Genomic DNA, 21,686 nt, shown 5'->3' on the forward strand with positions numbered 1-21,686 from the left:
TTTGTGTTACATTTTTTTGTATTTGCTTTTGGGTCTCTTTAAACATATATTTTCCAGGTCACTGCAGCAGACTTGTATTCAGGTTCTAAGCAGTGTTTTCTGCTCCTTATTCTGTGATTCTTCTTCCAAAGTACCAGATCCTAAAGATTCTCCCACCTACTGGAGTTTTTGTTTTTTGAGTAGCTTGAATTTTAGAGCATTCTTTTCTGTTTATTGAGATACATCCTACAGGCCACAGACTGACTAATACTGATACATTTCTCCTTCTTGTTGTAAACTCTAAAAGTATCAATTCAGATCTGGTGTACAGTGTATCTGATCTCATTTCTAGGTTTGCATTTTACTTCTGAGATATTAAAACGGTTAAACCTTGAAATTCAAACTTTTGCATCTTTTATAATACCAATATACTGCATAGCTCATTGTTCAAAAGACCCTTGATATTTTCCAAATATTCTGTACTTGTGCACATGCAGTTTTGATATTTTGGTTTAATTTGAAATCTATTTATGCTCTGCAGCAGTATGCTGGGTTTGATATTCCAGGTTGTTGTTTGAAAAGCTACATGCAGGATTTACGTTAAGTCATACATTTCTGCAAATAAAATGAAGGCTGATTAGAATTTTAATATTAAGGAAGGAAATGGTCTTGGCTAGCAAGCTGCAGAGCAGAACAGGCCTTCTGTTAATACACAAGAGCATTACTGTTTTCTTGAACTTTTCCTTCCAATCCAATGATCACTTGTGCCTAGAAATCATCACTGTGACATTTCCTGTTAGGTTGTTTGACAGTGCAGAATGCAATGCTGCCTCTATTTTGTAGCATTTGCCCAACAGAAGTATTTTAGATTATAAAATCACTAGACAATGTACCCCCAGAACTGAATTATAGGCAGTGTTATGTTGATGAATAAAGCTGATTCAGGATGACACATTAAATTGGCCCTATTCTATCTCTGAGGGTTTCAAATTATATGAAATCAAGAGGCTTCTGTATTGTGATGTGACACCATTAAAACTTTCTATATGCCACTCTTTATGTTACAAACCTAGACAAAGCTTTAAACTCCAAAATTGCAACCACCGGGTTTCTTATATGAGCACAATGAATAAATAATGTTGGATATGTTTAATAAACTCATGTAAACGTCTATCACATATATTATGGCATAGACAGGAGTTCAGATAATGGGTCAACTCCTCCACTGGCCTAAATCAGCGTAGCTCCAGTGAAGTCCTGCAGCCCGCTGCTTCCCGCAGCTCCCATTGGCCGGGAACGGCGAACCGCTGAGAGCTGCAGGGGGCTGTGCCTGCGGACGGTCAACGTCAGCCAAATGTCTTGCGTCCTGCAATCAGATTACCCTGATGGGCCGCATACAGGCCACAGGTTGCCCATGACTGCTCTACATGCATTTGTAGTGCCATAATGCCCCATTATGGTGATTTTGCGGGGCTATTTTTACTGTTTGTTCCTGTAGTTTCGTTGTCCAAAACTACTGACAGAGCATTCTCATTTCAGAGTCTACATTTGTTACATCCCCTAATTCACACAAGCCTATGCTAAAGCAAGCTTTAGAGAAAGAAGGAGGCATATTTGTTTATTTGGTCTTTTAAATGTTGTGGCAAATTCTAGAGTTTATGAAGTTAAAATGGTTGTCTCTGATTGAGAAACTGTTGCTCAAAGTTGTTACAGCACCCAGATGCTGCAGCAAAGGGCACTGCCTAAAAACACAAATTCCACTTGAAAAGGTAATGCGCCACGTAAAGTATGTTACGCAAGTGTCTTGACCTCATTTGTGGAGTGTTTTCCCCCATGGCCATTTGTGTAATGTGTATTTAAAATGCATGTGTGATGTTAATTCCTTTCCAGGTTCCATAAAATGATGGTGCATTTGATTTTAGAGGTTAAAAGGGCAGAATACTGATCAGTTCTGCAAGCTTTATAGAAGTTATATATAACAGCTTTTTGACTGTAGAATAGTATTCTAAAGAGAATGCTGGAATCGCCCACACTCAGAACATTTAAATCTAGGTATAGCAAAATGCAGTAAAATATATTATATGGGAACAATCTGGCAAAAATGTGCTAAATGATAAAAACATAGTTCTCTTCTATGTAATTTCTAGGATTTTTGTAGTGCAAGATACCCAGCATGGGAATCAAACTGGGTCCTACAAAATATGAAGTGAACATCTGGCATGGCTTTGAAAATTAGAAACAGACAAAATAAGATTTGGCGTCATAAACAGCAGTTCAGTTTGGTTTTGCATTTAAATAATAATTCATCATTGGGGACAGTGGAAATAAATTCACACATTGTCTCAGTACATTTTCTTCAAGCATTAATATCCTGGTGCTTAAATAATCAAGGGCTAACAGTTTTAGTGAGGGGTTGCTATAAATGGTTTAAAAACCAAGACACATTCAATGCATTTTTCCTTTCTTTGTACTTACAGTAGAAAATTGCTAAGGTTTCCTTTCTCTTTCTCAACTTGTTAACTAGAATAGTCCTTGTTAGTGCCCCAGGGAAAAACTGGGCAGTCAGTGATGCTCTTTGTGGAATGCATGAATTCTTTCATATAAATTGTTACAGTTTTGTAGCCACAGTGTAGTAAATTAAACTTTGATATCCAAGCTAAATACAGTAGGATAACGAAAACAACAAGAAGTCCGGTGGCACCTTAAAGACTAACAGATTTATGGGCATAAGCTTTTGTGGGTAAAAAACCCACTTCTTCAGATGCATGGAGTGAAAATTACAGATGCAGGCATTATTATACTGACACATGAAGAGAAGGGAGTTACCTCACAAGTGGAGAACCAGTGCTGACAGGGCCAATTCTTCCTATATCCTAAGTTGCCGCAAGTACTCTTTATATTTTAAATGGTTATCTAGCTGTGTATAACAGGCAAATGATCCTAGAGTTATCAGAGTTTTTTGTTTGCTTCTAGTCTCGTACATTATCATCATCAGCAAGTTATCAAAGAAGCAGTTTGTACAGGGAAACCTTGAGAAATAATGTGAGAAAATTTGAAAGTTTGGGGGCTTATCTGACAGTGTTATAAACTGAAACAATGGTTACAAATGTACTTTCGCATACAAATGGTTCTTGCCTCTTGACATACAGTTTTAAATTATGCTTATAGATTCATAGATACTAAGGTCAGAAGGGACGATTATGATCATCTAGTCCGACCTCCTGCACAACGCAGGCCACAGAATCTCAACCACCCACTCCTGCGAAAAACCTCTCACCTATGTCTGAGCTATTGAAGTCCTCAAATCGTGGTTTAAAGACTTCAAGGAGCAGAGAATCCTCCAGCAAGTGACCCCTCTTTACTGCATATTGTTCCCTGTGAACCGCATAAGTAACCAGTGCTACTCCTTGGTAGACAGCTCGAGATCTGTCACCCACTTTGGAGAGCTGTCTTACACTTGTTGTTTCAATAGACTATAAACACCTACCTTCAGGACTTGAAGAAGAAAGAACAATGACTTAGCCCACAATAACTGTTGTTCTTTGGGATGTGTTGTCCACATGTATTTCACAACCTGCACTCCTTTCCCCCTACTGCAGAGTCCTGGGTCAAATGGATTCTGTTTTAGCAAAGGAACTGAAGGGCATTTCCAGCCATTTTGCCCTTTATGCCCTCGGCTACAGGTTGCTACCTGTCATACAGACTGCATGTGTGACCCCAGGGACACTGCTGTTCAAAAAGATTCTGATCATGTGTTTATGGGGCACATGCACACAAGAGTGGAAAACCTCCGGACAACACATCTTGAAGAGCCATCGGTTACTGTAGGGTAAGTAAACTTTTTTCCTCTAGTTTCTTTAGGTCTGGTGAGCAGTCAGTAGAAAGTGCCATAGAAATGCTGCATGACTTTCTGTCTCTGTAATAATTACAATGGGTTTTGTGGTTTCATGTTTTCAGTATTGTTTACTAATTGGCAAAAGCAAACTTGAGTTTATGATATCTTTTTATGCCTCGACTTTCAAATATATTTTAACCTATTCAGAGTGTATGTTGTCATTTCATTTAATGAACTGCGTCTTTAATAATTAGTTTTACAGACTCAACATACCACATGACTTAAGTTAGAGTTCATAATTAAGTCTATGATTTTGGCAGGAAGGTCATGGTATTCATGGTAATAGTGAATTTGAATAAAGTCTGTGACCCGACACCCCCCCCCCCCTTCTCTCCCCCATACATTAGGATCTTCTTTCCTCTCCGGGCATTGCAACTTGGCCCACATGTTGCAGCAACACTCAGGTTTGGTGCATATGCCCCCCCCCCCCCCCACACACACACTGATGATGAGGAAGAGATGGAGGGCCAAATTTGGCTGGCATTGCAAGCTGGCCTACATGGTCATAACACCAATCGGAGTTCACCCTCTGCCCCTCCCTCTTCCCCTGTGAAGAGGTGGACATGCTAAACTTGAGTGGCACTGCAATCACATGTGCCAGCTTGCAACTCCTGAAGTGGGGAGCTGGGCCCAGCCCCCCCGGGATAGGAGCCGTTGCTCGGGGTGAGTACTGATGGGCTTGCAGTCAAGCACGGCTCCCTCCCATGGGTCCCCACTTCTCCCTCCTTCTGAGACACAACCTTGTTTTCCCACACCTCTGCTAGGACATTTATTAACATTTTCCATGAAAAAAAAAAAAAAGTAACCTTATTCATAATAGATGAACTACTGGAAGTGGCAAAATAAAGACACAGTCTGCAAAGCCATACTCATATAAGTAATTCTAATCAGCCGTCCAGAATAATTAGATTCCATACAGTAACTGTTTGAAGTAATTCTTCTATCAGAAAGAGTTTGTCGAATCAGACCTTAAGTGACAACCAACTACCCTGAAACTCATGGTAGCTAACAAAATGCAATTAGGAACTTAGTGCTTGACTAATATAACTGGAGAAAGTCCACAGTTACTTTAGTATATAAGAGATTGGCTAAATATTTACAAGTTGTCTATTCATTTATCAATCAGGGTCGTGAAAAACTCTAAATATATGCAAGTTTTATGATACTGGAAACATGAGGTTCTTGTTTCAAGCTGGGAATGAAAACTTTATTCTAAAAAGCTGCAATAAGGCCATCAAGGAAACAATAAGGGAGTTATCGGACTGCCCAGAAGAGAAGGGGCTGGATGCAATTTTGAACCTATTGTGTTTCTGCAAACTTTCCATGTGGGATGTCAATCATTGTTTTTATTTAAATGAAAAGATGAATAAACGGATTAAACAAAGTACCAGCTGTGGCAGTACTGTACCTCCTTGAGTAGATTAAGGGTGTACAAGCAAGCTTGACATTGAGGTTGTAAGGGTAATCTGAGATCTTCTTGGAAAAGGCTGGGTTCTGCCCCCCACCCCTTTAGATTTCTAATACAGTAACTCCTCGTTTAACGTTGTTCCTGAAAAATGCGACTTTCAGCGAAATGATGTTAAGTGAATCCAATTTCCCCATAAGAATTAATATAAATATGGGGGGTTAGGCTCCAGGGAAATTTTTTTCACCAGACAAAAGACTATACACCCACCCACCCACACACACACACACACACTTTAAGTTTTAAACAAACAATTTAATACTGTACACAGCAATGATGATTGTGAAGCTTGGTTGAGGTGGTGAAGTCAGAGGGTGGGATATTTCCCAGGGGATGCCTTACTGTTAAATGATGAACTAGCGCTCGGCTGAGCCCTCAAGGGTTAACACATTGTTGTTAATGTAGCCTCACACTCTACAAGGCAGCACAAATGGAGGAAGGGGAGGCAGCGTGGCAGACAGGGATACACACCCTGTGTGTGTCAGAGAGAGAGAGATGTGCATTGCCCCACTATAAGTAGATCAGCAAGTTGAGAGAGCAGCTGCTGCCAGCAAGCTCCCTCCATCCTGAGCCCTGTCGTGTCCCCGCCCTGCTCTGTGGAGATGGGGTAAGCAGGGGGCAGGGGGACACCCTGACATTAGCACCCCTCTTCCCCCCTGCTCCTCGTCCTCCCCCTCAGTTTCCCCCCCCACACACATCCAGCAAGCAGGAGGCTCCTGGGAGCAACTCCAAGGCAGAGGGCAGGAGCAACACATGGCAGTGTGGGGAGGGACAGCTGAACTGCCGGCCTGCTGGGCGGCTGCCGCACAGGAAACGTAGGGGAGCGGGGGGCTGATAGGGGGCTGCCGGTCCACCCTGGTTCCAAGCCCCGACCAGCTAGCTCCAACGGGCTGCTCTTTCTGCAAGCAGTGGACAAAGCAGGCGGCTGCCAAAAAACGTTATAGGGGAGCATTGGACAACTTTAAAAGAGAATGTTCTCTAATTGATCAGCAACATAACAATGAAACAACGTTAACCTGGACGACTTTAAGTGAGGAGTTACTGTAACCAAATCCTAATAGTTTAATTTAGAAGGTATTTCAAGTTCACTGTTCATTAAGAATTAACAGGTGATAGTTTTCCTCCCTTGTGGTTGTTTTGCCTTAAACTGGAGCTAAACTGTACTTGAGATTCCACTTTTAACTTGTTTTATCTCTTTTCTGTCTATCGTACATATTTTGTTAAGATTTTAGTATGAACGTTTCTACTTTCATTTTATTTTGCAGTCAATGTTTGCCTCCCTCTTTAAAAACAAGCAAACAAAACAAACCAAAGTTATATGACATTTCACCAGTGAAAAGTTTCTCTGTTTTTTCTTTGTCGTTTTTGAATTTAATGGAGACTTAAACTTACACAATGTATCAATGGTACCTAAGCTGCAGCATTAATTTGCGTCTTTAACATGACCAATTTTCTAGTCAAGCGTGATAAAATTCAGTTTTAAAATATTTGACTGTGGGCATCTTTTATTATACTAACACTTTCTTGTGTTAGCAGTTGAAAAAATAATATAAATTAATCTGCTGCTGTCAGTTGCAAGTATAGGAACAGTAGTTATAGTCTCAGGTGTAACTCCTTTGTACTTGGACCAGATACCAGTTATCTATTATTTTCATCCAGATGATTAGCCTTTGATAACAAATGTCTGAAATGTGTCCTCTTCTCTTTCAAACTTAAGCCCACTCTTTTTGCCTTTCCTTCAAATAATGATGCCTATTAGTGCTATCTGCTATTGCTCTTGTGCCTGATCCTCACAGCTGGCACAAGTAAATCTAGTTATGGCATATAAGTATGCTCCCAGTTGAACAGTCTAGCATTCATTGTGTGATCTCCACTTCACCTGTATTAAACTTCTGTGCCTGGCAACTATGGGAGGGTGTCCGCTCCACAAGGTGGAGAGAATACAGAATGCATCCAGAAATGCTGTGTGTGTTTGTGGGAGGCAGTAACTGGGGAAATAGTGGATGGAGGATTCCTGTTAAACAGAAAGATGAGGGAATTAGAAGGACAGTGTCAGTGTGACCTAGCCAGGTCATGATAAAAAGGGAGACGTGATCTTCATGAAGTTAAATTATTAACACCTCAGAGCTTCATCATCACAAACCAGCTCGTACTCCACAGCATACAGCACTGGAGCATGAGTAGTAAACATGGTACTAACATTTCAGCCTGTCCCTGGTAGGATGGTACACTCAGGAGCCAGAGGCTCTCTGTGACTACTGGTTTGGCAGTGTTGTCTGAACTGGCTCTGCTGCTGCTTAGTCATTTGATTCTGCTAAGTGAAGAGCACTTGGCACTAGCAGGGTTTGTAATGTGAATGTCCAAATCAGACCAGTATCCTCAGGGAACTAAATGTCTTTCTTCATGATTAGGCAGCCTGTACACCAATGGTGTTATAACAGTAATATCTTAGAAGGGTTCTAATTTGAGAATAAAGTAAAATATATAAATTCTTTGAAATATTCTGAACTAAATCCAGAGGTTGTTCAGCATTTCTAGGGAAAGAAATCATTTAAGTTCAGTTTGTTCTCTGTAATAGGTAACTAACCAGCTGCATTTCAAATATTTGCTCTACTGTTCAAATATTGATTTAATGTTAGAAGAAAATCGTTAGTCTAATGTTTGAGGAATTGGAGAATTTGAACCTGAACACTTTTCTGTTCTATGTCATTAAGTCTATACTAATTCGTCTAAGCACTTTGTACAAAACATAAGTTCCTCATTATGAAAATCAGGTTGATAAATGTATGTGTGCAATTTTTAATAATGCCCATTACCGGATGCATATATTTTAAAAATAATATATTTGAATGTTTCACATTTTACTGGTTTGTTAAAGAAAAGCCTAATAATATTACAGTACCCTTTTAATACCAAAAATGTGGTAATTTTTTTGTAAAGGAATTGGAAGTATAAAGGATGGTTACAATTACAATTTTCCATTAATTAGCCAAAGATATATTAAATAGGTTGCATATGCCTAATGTAATATGTTTAAATGAAAAAAATACATTTATAAGTCAGAGCTAAGTTAATACAACAAAATTCAATTACTAGGCTATCTTATTTACTGAAGAAAATATAAATTTTTCATGTGAACTATTATGTCCAATAAACTTTGAAAGTATTTATTCCACTTTCATTATCTTTTTTCCCTGTACTCCTCTCCCTCCCCTAAGATACGTAAATGACTCTTATTAAAGATATTTTGGCTGCACTGCAGATAAAAACAGGCATTTTAGGAGGCTGTACATTTTCATATTGTGGCAACACATCTTCAGATGAGTGCGTTTTAAGCAGAAAGGATATCTATAGCTCAGTATATTACTACTTCGTATTCTATCATCCTGACACTGACTTAATTACAAAACAGCTAAAGGTGAAAATATTATTGAATTCCTTTAGAGCAGGGGTGGCCAACCTGTGGCTCTGGAGCTACATGCGGCTCTTCAGACATTAATTTGTGGCTCCTTGTATAGGCACCAACTCCAGGGTTGAAGCTGCAGGCGCCAACTTTCCAGTGTGCTGGGGGTGCTCACTGCTCAACCCCTGGCTCTGCCACAGGCCCTGCCCCCTTTCCCACCCCTTTCCCACCCCCTCCTCTGAGCCTGCCAAGCCCTCGCTCCTCCCCCCGCCCCAGAGCCTCCTGCACACCACAAAATAGCTGATTGGGAAGTGCGGGGAGGGAGGGGGAGGCGCTGATTGGCAGGGCTGCCGGTGGACGGGAGGCACGGGGTTGGGGGGAGCTGATGGGGGCTGCTGACGTATTAGTGTGGCTCTTTGGAAATGTACACTGGTAAATTCTAGCTCCTTTTCGGGCTCAGGTTGGCCACCGCTGCTTTAGAGGAATAACTAACATGCAGCAGTGTCCTAAAATGTCTAGTCACGAGGCAGCTGGATGAAGATCTCTCAAGAACATTATATAGATTTGAGATGGGATAGATGTAGTCCTGCTCTCATTGGGTAACATCCATAGGTGCTGGAACTAGGGATACTGCAGCATCCCCTGGCTTGAAGGTGTTTCCATCAATTACAAGGTTTACAGTTTGGTCCAATGGCTCTCAGCACCCCCACTGTATAAATTGTTCCAGCACCCCGGTAACGTCTTTCAAACTCTGATTGTACTGAGGACTATCTTCTTCTGTTTTGTACAGCACAAAGCACATTCTCCATGCTCAGTAAATAATAAGTGTAGATCCATTCTAATTCCTCAGTTCAGTAATTATTACATGCTCTGTTTATATAATGCAGCATCTTTAACCTGTTACTTGATTTTAACCTCAGTCAACCTGGCACTGCCTCTGGCTTCCAGTAGTATACTGAGCTGAATTAGCACTTCAGAGATGGAACTTCTCTAAGGGCAAGTGGTGGCAGATGACAGAACCAGAAGCAATGGTCTCAAGTTGCAGTGGGGGAGGTCTAGGTTGGATATTAGGAAGCACTATTTCACTAGGAGGGTGGTGAAGCACTGGGATTGGTTACCTTGGGAGGTGGTGGAATCTCCATCCTTAGAGGTTTTTAAGGCCCAGCTTGACAAAGACTTGGCTGGGATGCTTTAGTTGGGGTTGGTCCTGCTTTGAGCAGGGGGTTGGATTAGATGACTGAGGTCTGTCCTGAGGTCTCTTCCAACCCTGATTTTCTATGATTCTAGGTCTACATTGGTGTAGCTGCACTGATGCAGCGCTCTCCCATCGGCATAATTACTCCATCTTTGTGAAAAAAGTAAGATATGTTGGTGGGAGAGCGTCTCCCACTGACATAGTGCCGGTGTGGACAAAGTGAAACTTGTATTGCTCGGGGGGGAGGTGCTTTTTCACACCCCTAAGTGACATAAGTTAAATCGACTTAACTGGTAGTGTAGACCTGCACTAAGTGGGAATGAGATGAGAGGAAAAGCACAAGGGAAAAAGCAAAGGATGGCAACAGATAGTAAATGGAGAACAGAGCAGTTTTAATCACTTTAATCACATTACCCATATACTGTTGTATTTTAGTTTATGTAAATATAAAATTATGTCTATTGGGCTCGGTTCTTAATTATATCATATTTTATTAAAATTAAGTCATCAGTGGTATTAAAAAAAAACCCTAATGTGAAGGATCAATTTAAAAAAAATTTGCTCACAAAAAATACTTAAGGATTGAAGTTCTACTTTAGTTTAATATATTCATCAGTTTAGTATAATACTGCTCTTCTAAACTGCAGGAAGAGAGGAAGTCTATCAACTAAAAACCTTAGTTTACTTTGGTAATGTTACCCTCTCATAACAAAAGTCAAATTTTCTTTGAATCCAATCATACAGTCTGTTTTTTATTATTAGAGCACGGCAGTTCTCTGCAGTTTAACAACCGTTGTACTCCTAGCCACCCAAAAATAGCAAACAAGAGTATGATTGCTCTCGATAAATATATCAGAGGGATAAATACCACGGAGGGAGAAGAATTATTTAAGCTCAGTACCAATGTGAACACAAAAACAAATGGATATAAACTGGCCATCAGGAAGTTTAGACTTGCAATTAGACGAAGGTTTCTAACCATCAGAGGTGTAAAGTTCTGGAACAGCCTTCCAAGGGAAGCAGTAGGGGCAAAGACATATCTGGCTTCAAGACTAAGCTTGATAAGTTTATGGAAGGGATGATATGATGGGAGAACCTAATTTTGGCAATTAATTGACCTTCAACTATTAGCGGTAGATATGCCCAGTGGCCTGTGATGGGATGTTAGATGGGGTGGGATCTGTGTTACTACAGAGAATTCTTTCCAGGTGTCTGGCTGGTGAGTCTTGCCCACATGCTCAGGGTTTAGCTGATCGCCATATTTGGGGTCGGGAAGGAATTTTCCTCCAGGGAAGATTGGCAGAGGTCCTGCGGGTTTTTCACCTTCCTCTGCAGCGTGGGGCACGGGTCACTTGCTGGAGGATTCTCTGCACCTTGAAGTCTTTAAACCACGATTTGAGGACTTCAGTAGCTCAATCATAGGTTAGAGGTTTGTTACAGGAGTGGTGGGTGAGATTCTGTGGTCTGCGTTGTTCAGGAGGTCAGACTAGACAATCATAATGGTCCCTTCTGATCTTAAAGTCTATGATTCTATGAATCCTTTAAAAAAAACGAACAGAAGTGATTGTTTCTGATGGGTGCTTTCCTTTTGTTTAATCTTCTGACTACATGGAGCAGAAATTGCGAGGGCTGGGGGTGGAGGTTTTATTGATCACAACCCCACTTTAAAATGCAGAAAGCAAGCCAGCATCTTGCCACTGCAGAGAGAAATTGAGACAGCTAGAAAAGCTTAGAACTCCACTTGGATTCTAGTTATTTCCCTGGCTGCTAGTGTTTGTGTTTCCTGGATTTGCTTTACAGTTTTCTTTGGGCAAGATGTCAATGCATTTGCTGAATAGTTAAACCCTGTGATCCAGGAAATAATAGCTCAGGCTGCCAAAGGACATCATCTAAAGGCAGAAAAGAATTGAACAAACAAATCACTTAAGACCAAATAGATATGATCCAGAAATAATTTGTTTGTCTCCTTGGTGTAAGAAGAAATGTTTATGTAATGTTGTTGAAAACGTGAGGTTTATTTGGTATGAAAACTGCTCTAACTTGTGCACTGGTGAGCTGCTCCACTTCCCGTTGGTCCCCTCTCCTCAGACTTCCCAGTGGTGCAGCCCTGCTTCTTTTTTCTCCCTCCCTAGCAGGAAGAGGCAACACATCCCCAGCTACTTGAAGGACAGCTGTGCTAGCGTTACCTTCATAACATCTTCTATTATTTTCCTTTTGGTCCATCTGCTCACTCCCCCGTGACTCTTACCACACCCCTCTTCTGCATCATAGATCCTTCCCCCTTCCTACTGCCTACTAGCTCCATTTCCCCATCCCTCTTACCACCCAGCAGTTCCCACCTGCTCTCTTCCCCTCTCCTCCCGCCAGCACAAATGCAGATCTCACAAGCACAACCTCTGCTGCCTGCTGACTTCTGATTACATTTGCCCCAACCGTGGTGCTCCCTCCATCCCCACCCTCTCCACCTCCCACACCTGTCTCTGCCACCACCTCTACCCCTCTCCTGCCACTATTCCTAACATAACGCCTATCCCCCTCCTCCTTCCCTTCCTCCCTCCCTGCCTCCCTCGCCTTTCTTGCTGTATCTAAAATGCCCTCTCGGTCTCTCAAATTATTTCAGTCATCCACTTTCTATCTCACTCCCTCTGTCTCTTGGCTCTCACATAGACCTGAATCCCTTCATCAGACACTGCATGTGCATCTGCCCTCTCGTCTCTTGTGGAGGTCTCTCCTTTTCTCACATGCCCCTCCATGGATCAGATGTTGGTGGGGTTATTGGGATTCTTCTCTCCTGTTCCTGCCACTTCTCTATGCCATGTTCCTTGCTAAACAACTCTATTTCTCTAGCTTAATTGAACCCCACACTCACCACCCCAGCTGCCTCATCACCGTCTTTACTCACTCCTTGAACCGTGCCCTCCTTTTACCGCCATTTCTCTTTCTGCGCACGATCTCACCAATTTCTTCAAAGAGTGACAAAATACAGTATGGCTTTCACTCTCCCTTGGGCTTGTCTTCAACTACTGCTCCATCTCTCTTCTCCCTTTCCTCTCTAAACTCTTTGAACATGGTGTCAGCAATCACTGTCTGGAGTTCCTCCCCTCCAATTCCACCCTAGACCCTCTTGAATCTAGTTTCTACCCCTTGCACTGCACTGAAACTGCTCTTGCCAAAGGCTCTAATATCCTCTTGCTCGTTAAATCTCGGAGCCAGTACTCCATTCTCATCTTCCTTAACCTGCCCCTGCCTTTGCCACTATCAACCATGTTCTTGAAATCATGTACTCCCTTCACTTCAGCGACTTTGGCCTCTCCTGGTTCTCCTTCTACCTCTCTAATCACTCTTTCAGTGAGTTCTTTGGAGGATCCCCTTCATCCACGCTCCAACTTTCTCTGTGGGTTACACAGGGCTCTGCCTTTGGTCCCTTTCTGTTCTTCCTCTACACCTTATTTCTGGGTAATCTTGTCCACAAACACAAATTCAACTGCCATCTGTATGCTGATGACTCACAGATCTACCTCTCTACTCCAGACCTGTCTCCTTCTGTTCAAACTACAGTCTATGCCTGTGTCTGACATCTCCTGTTGGATGTCTAGCCATCAGCTCAAGTACAACATGGCCAAAACAGAACTCCTAATCTTCTCTCCCAAGCCCGCCCCATTACCTGCTTTCTCCGTTAGTGTGGTCAACACCACTATCCTGCCTGTCACTCAGGACTGTAACCTGGGCATCATCTTTGACTCGGGCCTCCTTCTAGGTCTTCACATCCATGCTACATGTAACTCTTGCTTATTTTTTCTGCACAACATACAGCCTTTCTCAGCTTTCATTCACTGTCAAGATGTTGACTCTCTTGCCTCTCTCAGCCCATAATGCCAGCCTCCCGCACCCACTGCTTAAATTTTCTAAGAAGCACCTATGTGCTTCCCCCCCACCACCACCACCGGCCATCCAGCTGCTAATACTTGGGAGGAGCTACCCATAAATATCTGCAAAGTAACCTCCTTCAAGTTCCTCATTAAACTCTGCTGTGATGCCTCCAAAAAACGTAACGACGAATAGGGAGCTGGTGTGCTGAGACCACTGCCTATCATGGTGATCATCTTTGTCTCATTGTTTTCATGTGTTCCTCCATCTTTTTGTCTGTATCCACCTGTTGCGTCTTGTTTAATGCTTTGACTGTAAACTCTCTGGGCACTGACCATCTTTTTCTTCTCTGTTTGTACATAGCCTAGCACAGTGGGGCCCTGGTCCATGACTCCTACATGCTATCACAATGCAAATAATAAGTAATACATAAAATTATTACAATATACATTTCTTCCCCTTGCGTAGTAAGTATTCATTTAGGGATTTGTTTGATACTGTAACTAGTATGAGCTATGAGTTGAAAGAAAACAAAGGTGTAAAGATTAATTTTCAGAAATAGGATGTTCCAAATTGAAATCAGGACATAACTTCCATACTTGTGAATTAAACAGTTAATATTTATTTTTATAATTAAAAATGTACTGTAGCGAGGTAGAAGACATTTGAGGATAAAATAAGTTTTAGCATAACTGAAAAAGACTGACTCTTTTTGGTTCTGTGGTTTGTGGGGTGGGGGTGGTTTTGTTTTTTTGATTTGTTTTTTGTTTTGTCTCTGTTTTTAAAATCCTTTTTATGCTAGTTGCGTTTAAAATGATCTGCTTCAGAGGCATTAGACTGGCAAGATGGATGAGGTACTATCTTTTATTGGACCAACTTCTGTTGGTGAAAGAGACAAGCTTTCGAGCTACACAGAGCTCTTCTGCCAATAAAAGATACTAACTCACCGACTTTGTCTCTCTAATGTCCTGGGATCCACACGGCTATAACAACACTGCAAACTACTTCATTATGTCTGTTGAAAGGCAAACAAGTTTTACTGAGTATTTTTACTAAACAGTCGACAGGTTTTGATTTGGGGTCTTAAATCATAATTGGTTTTCAATTTTCTGCTTTGCCTCACAGAAACATAATGAAGGTACACCTGATGCTATGAAAAACATATGTCATTTTAGTGTTCTAGTACTATATAGTAAACGTGGAGAGTTTTCAGGTTAGTGTCACAGACAGTTATCAGAGAGCTAGCAAGAGCAGAAAACATGGAAAGACTTAATAGAGAAATTTGGTATGTTGGGAACAGATTACTCTTTAATTCCAATGCATTTCAAATACAGAATAAAATGGATATATTTTTCCTGAGGACCTTCAAGGAGACCTTCTCTTATAGCTTATGAGTGCACTACAGAAGTACATAATCTGTTCAAATTCTATATGAAGATAACTCAATTCTTCTATTACTATCCTGATGTTTTTAAAGCAGTTTCATATGAAGGTTCCTCAAAGAGAAACCTCTCTTATGATGGAAGAAGGCAGGAATTGTACCTCTGTTCTGAGATGGAGCTTTTACTCAGGTCCTGAAATGTCTAGGAATCTCTTTTTGAAACCAATGCAGCCTAGTATTCAGTCTACATTAGCTATAGAGTTGCCACCAATCATTCTTTTAATAAGATGTAACCATTTGGAATTGATAATTTTGGGCTGGATGAGAGAGTAACAGATCCAGAGGAAGCTAGAAAATCTAAGAAAGTTTAGTATAGACTCTTAGAAATCTTGCTCAGTGCATGAGCCATAAGCAGAAGTTTTTGCTGTGTTTGTTTTCTTGAGTTTAAATTTCCAGGGTCTCAGGTGTGCTTACAAGGTTCCCATTGAAATCCATGGAAACCACATACATTTGAGCACAGAACGCGTCCACAGAAAAATTAGCAGAGAGAGGCTGAATCACTTGTATCCAGTTATTATTAGATATATTCAAAGTCAAATGTAAATGCTGGAACATGGTCCCACAGTAGTTCCTTGTTTTGATTAAAATTGGCCCCCAATTCTCCATCTCCCTGGACCACAGGCAGGCATTTATCCTGTTGTAAAGTGTGTGCAAGGTGAGTATGGTAGTTCTGAATGGTACAGTTCACAATGGTAGGATTTTTTGCAAAGCTTGCACTGGTCTGAATGTGCTGGGCAATGGACAATTGTGTCCACAGTACTCTAGCTATTACTGTGAGAATTTACATCAGAGATGTAGAATAGTGAATTCGGAGGTTATAGAACAAGTTAATTGTGCGAAAAAATAAATTCCCATAATGTAAAATTGCCCACAGTATTTGGGTTTTTTTGTCCATTTTGGTTTTTTGTCTGATATTTGAGCTATGGCAAATAGAAGTACATATAAGTATAGTAATTATAAGGAATAAATGATAGAATATTTCAACAGTTATTTAAAGGTCCCTAATAAATCAAATTATAGAGGTCCTGGTTCTCTCAAATTAGTAATTTGTCACTCTGCAATTAGGTAATCCTTTCTCTTAATTTAGGTGGAAGGATGTACAGTTAGAGAGATAAAGGTAGAGAATGAATCCCAGAACACTAATTTCTCCTAGTTACATATTCTGTTGAATTCTGGAGCTGAAACTAATGATGACAGATTAATAATTAAGTAGATACTTTTTTAAAAGTATGCAAAAATGCGAAACTCATTACCTTTTACAACAACAATTCGTTTCTTCCTAAGTGAAATATCGGGACTCTGTATACAACAGTTGCAGAAACCTATCTTGCCTAGAGAAAACTGTCCATCATCTTTCATTTAATAATTACAGTCTCATGCCTTCATTAACTTTTCAGTATGTAGAAGAAAATTGTGCCCTTTCTAACCATTTTTTATTACAGCTTTTCTGTATATTGAAATAAATAAATTACAGAAAACCAATCAGTTTGAGTTCCGCCGCTGTGTAATGACATCACTGGACAAACTGAAAGTGCTCAGTTGAATCCATCTCATGCCATCAGCATGAACCACCAGTATAAGTAGGAGGGCACGGATCCTCAAAGGCATTTCAGTGTCTCCCATTCAAATCAATGCGAACTAGATGCCTGAATACCTTGGAGGATCTGGGCCAAGATGTCCAGAAGTTTTATGATATTCAAGAAGTGTTGGATCATGTTAATCTGAAAGAGTCTAAAACATTCTTTCTCCACCCAGTATAGACAGATATTATGTTTCAGCCAAGTCTGTTTACCTAGCTCTTTAAATGGGTAGGTAATTACTGCGGTGGTTCATGTCTACACTACCATCCTTCTGTCGGTGGTGCATGTTCTCACCAGGAGCATTTGCACTGACATCAGAGGGGCAGTGTGGGAGGCTGAGAACCCAGGCTCTCAACTCCGTTTGCAGCTCCCTGCCGGGAGCCCAGTTGACCCCCAGACTCCCCATTCCCTGCTAGCAGCATGGCAGCCACCTGGGCTCTTGGCTCCCCACCAGGAACTCAGCAGCCACCCGGGATCCCTGCAGCTGCCTGGCTCCGAGCGGGGTGCCAGGACCTTGGGGGCAGCCTGGTTCAGAGAGGGGAGCCCTGGGGGCAGCCAGGCTCTCACTGGAGCCCCCCACCCGCCCAGGAATGACAGCCGAGCTGTGAGCAAGAATGACAGTCCACAGCCAATGTAAGTAACCCACAGTGTCTACATGGACACTTCGTCACCCTAACTACACTGACATAAGCCCTACACCTCTTGTGAAGGTGGAGCTATGATGTTGGTGTAGTAGAGTGCAAGGCTGTAGTGTGTACACTGACATAATTAGGTCAACATAAGCTGCCTTATGTCAACCTAACTCAATAGTGTAGAGCAGGCCTTACACTTTTCGGCGAGCTAGAAGCCATTTCTTTTCCTTCTACTTAAGAGAAGAGTGGTGGGGGTATGTGAAATTCACCTCAAACAGAAGGCTGACACAAGCCACTTGTATTACTTAAGCCCTATTTTGAAGGCTTAGGTGGGATTTACGTGGCATATAGGCCCCTCTGCATATTTGCTGTAAGAGTAGTAGAAAAAGTGGTAGTCCACTTGTTGTGGGAGTGGCTGCCAACATCCCCTAACCTTAGGTTTTGTCATTTGCTCAGGGTGGCCTATAGAGGCAAAGGACAAGACAAAGGAAAGCATATTTGGATGAGTGGTTAGGGGAAAGAGTGGAATTTGGGGTAGCTGGGCAGATGTCAAAAGCTAGCAGTATTGTCACTATCATGAATTGTATGTAACCTTGTTCTTTTATTTTTAATGGATGTTACTTAATTATATGTTGACCAGCTGCTCTGCCAAGTATCTTTTTTTTTTTTGTATACAGTGCTGAAGATTGGAACCATGAAAATCATTTTTAAAATGTGTCGCTACCTCAGTAATTATTACCTCAGCTATTTCCAACATTTGATTGAAAAAATATGTGCTTTAAAAACATTTAAATAGATACTTGTGCAAAAGTAACAGCTCCTCAGTTCAGTTCTGGAGACTTTAACCAAATTCTGTTGTTAGTCTGGTAACGTGCAAGACTGAATGTCTTTTGTATTTCCATGTAATGGAAACAGTGAAGTGGCCATAAGAGACCAGATTTCCAAAGCAGGAACAATGGGTGCACCTGCACAACATGCATGCACCTGTTGCACCAACAAAATCCCACCGCTCTGCAAGCAAAGCAGATAATAGCACACCTAGCTACTAATCTGCACATATAGTTACCTCATTTGAATGCAAAAATATGACTGTACAAATGACCGGGACCTAAACCTGAGCTAACTCTGTCTTAAGAAATCGTCCTTCAATGTGGATAGTCAAACATTTGTATTTTTAAGAAGATTATAAAAGATCATTTAGAATGTCATACAGCTCTTTAAAACTGTCACCAGTGTAATTTTCTTAGCTTAATAAAATTAACCAAAAGTTGAAAAAACAAACTTTCAATTTTCAGTTGCTTCCAACAGTTAGAGTGAGCTTCTTCCCATCATGTAGTATTGCTTAAAATTCATCCCTGACATAAATGAGGTTCCCCGCTTTGAAAGCGTGTTTTAAGGCACCCAGGGATGAATTCAGCCAGCTGGAGCACAAGTGCGGAGGCACAGAAAGTCTCTTCTTCCCATCCTCCACCCCTATACTCATTCAGGCATGCTCCCTCTATAACGTACAGGATTGTGCTGGGAGGTGCGGATACTTATTGCACCAGCCCACACGACACATTCCTCAGGGGACTGTAGAGGAACCCAGTTCCTCCCCCATCCCACCTGCAGTAAGTCAGCATATATGTTGCTGTCACCAGCAAGTGCTAGCCAGCGTACAGGGCATGTATGGTGCTCTTGCTCAAAGGGTACCCCCACAATAAGGTACTCTGGCTCTCCTGCGCTTGCTGGAACACTATGAAAGAAGCTGCACACTCAGTATTTTTGCTCATCCTTGCTGTGGTCAGGATCAATCTCTTATCATAGTCTCATTAATCTAACTGAAAATTTTATTTAAAATTACTGAAATCTTGTAGAAGGATTTGCTGCATTAGTAATCTATCTGTACCACTTTCTGCTAGTATCTCCCTGTGAAACGTTCTGTCAATTATTATGGCTGAATGTTTAAGTGCTGAATGTACTTATGTAACATTTTTCAAACAATATACCAACCCAAAAAAAAAGCCACCTTGGGTGTAATAATAAATGATTTAAAAATGCCTTTAAGAGATACCTCATATGTACACTTTGATGTCAGTTGAGACTAACCAACATATATACAGTTTGCTATAATTTATGTTTTAAATCAGCATACAGAACTCAGTTTAGGTATGTAGTGTAGCTGCTATGGTGATTAAGTGCTCTGTAAAATAAGTCAAACAAATACATATCTACCATAATAGAGCTTCATTCCTGGCAGTTTCTCAAATTCAGTTCAGTTTCAACTTGTGGTCTCTGTAGTGTTCCATAATTAAAATAGCAAACAGACCTCCGAGAGCATGGAACACGGAGTGGGTGGAGTTGCGTAATGGCCTGATTGTACCTTGTCAATAAACAAAACTAAACAAAAAAACCCAAGGAAATATATTCTGTGGATATTTGATAATTCTCTGTGAAGGTCAGTGACCTAGCAGAATTTTAAAATGGTATAAATCATATTGCTTAAATAGTATGTAACTTTAAATATTCAGTCCTCAAAGAGTTGAGTTAACAAGAAAACACTTAAAACTTTTTATAGAAACTACAGTGGAAATGTGCATTGCTGATTTCAAACTTGAGAGACCGAATCATTAAAAACAGCTCCAACTTACCCTCTATTTTCCTTGTGATCCTGTCTTTTGCGTTGAGCATGTATTTTTATAAGTTTCAGCTGCTTTAGACTGTGTATTGTACTGGTCTTACTCTTTTGAATGCAGTTTCAGAAGCTTTCACCTCAGTGGTTGACGTTCTATCCAGTGAGTGTACTTTTTGCTGAATAAGATTCCATTTTTTCTTTTCTCTTTCACCACTTAACATCCTTTCACTGTAAAATTCATCCCTTTTCTGAAGTGTAGGATGATGCACTTGTCTGTAGAAGTTCTTCCAGGCAGGATTCAAATTAAAAACAACCCTTTCATTTTCTGAACTCCGTAAGAGAGCAGAGGGAGCACAGAAAGCAGAAGGAAAATTAAAACACTGTCTTCCCCCCACCCCCTCAAAATCTTCTGAATGCTGAAATGAAGTAGTTTGTCTTGGTGTTCAAAGTTTAACTTTAGGAAGACGGAGAAAGTGGAAAGCAAACTGAATGCTGTAGTAGAGATTTCTCTCTTCCCCCACTGGGCCCCATGCCGACTGTTTTTATTGATTTCAATCACTGGAGGCTAGCTAGCTCTCAGAAGAAACACTGTGTAATGTGTTCTTTCCTGGCTTTCATTAAAGAAACTCAATGCAGTGTGGTCACGCTGCCGAGCTTGCCTGGCAACTTGCCTACTCTCTGTGGTACTTCTTTCATTGGAGGAGACCAAGCTCTTGTTTTCTTCTCCAGCAAGAACTTCAAAACATCTTATTCTCTGTTTCTACCTTTCCTAAGTCTGAAGCTGTTCAATATTTGGGGTAATTTTATTTGCACCCTTAAAGAGATAACTTTGTAGAAGATGATGCAAGTGCTGAATACTATGTTGTTTATTCAAATGTTTCCATAACAATCTCAGGCTCCTTTTATTAAAAACCATTCTGTTAATTTATTTCTTTTGGGGGGCGGCTAGCAGAGGATGGAGTAATTTTACAAATCTGAGTACCAAATAAATGGGTAAAAATGTTTTTCTGACCTTGTTCTGTCTTCTGCTGCATTGCCATTTAATCAGAATGAGCTGGTTTAATTAAGCAAACCATGGTAAGGGAATAAGTAAAATAGTACTGCAGATATGTACAGATTCCTGTCAGTGCCATAGTTACAGGCTAAGCAAAGCTGCATTCGCAAGACTGCTTGTTGTTGTTCCTTAGGCCTGTGTTGTGTTCAGAATAATGACACTACAGTATGACTGATAGAAGTTGAGAAATAAAATACTAATTCATATTTCAGAACGTGATCAGTTTCAGTACAGATCACTTTAAAGGAACATACATTCTAGTGGAATTTAATTAACATAATAGTTTCTGCAAATATTTTTCTCCCATGTGCACTTAAACTCTTCTGTTTAATTTAAATTTACTAAAATTTTTTCTTATTCAGCATTTCTTATTGATAACATTTTGTGTACTCTTCAGAAACATGTATGCAGATATATGAAATAGTTAAAGCTTTTAATTGGCTATGTTTTTATGTCAGTGAAATTGCATGCCTGCTGAATTCAATTTTAGTTGCAAATGATACCTGCCTGTTGTGTATGAGAGATACAGAAGATACTGTATATCTCTATGTGTGTACTCAT

At 40.7% G+C, this 21,686-nt stretch overlaps 2 protein-coding genes across 5 annotated transcripts in view; one reads left to right on the forward strand and one right to left on the reverse strand.

The window, feature by feature from the left end:
- GPR146 (G protein-coupled receptor 146) overlaps positions 1-20,490 on the reverse strand; it is a 66,338-nt gene extending 45,848 nt beyond the window's left edge. The window contains exon 1 of the mRNA XM_077829079.1: positions 20,088-20,490. The gene's annotated coding sequence lies outside the window, so the exon portion shown is untranslated. The remainder of the gene's footprint in view (positions 1-20,087) is intronic.
- The window catches only part of CHLSN (cholesin), a 194,609-nt gene that overhangs the window by 125,983 nt on the left and 46,940 nt on the right, over positions 1-21,686 (forward strand). The gene's annotated exons all lie outside the window — the stretch shown is intronic.

Source organism: Eretmochelys imbricata, chromosome 10 (assembly GCF_965152235.1).
Source record: "Eretmochelys imbricata isolate rEreImb1 chromosome 10, rEreImb1.hap1, whole genome shotgun sequence".
Taxonomy (NCBI): Eukaryota; Metazoa; Chordata; order Testudines; family Cheloniidae; genus Eretmochelys; species Eretmochelys imbricata.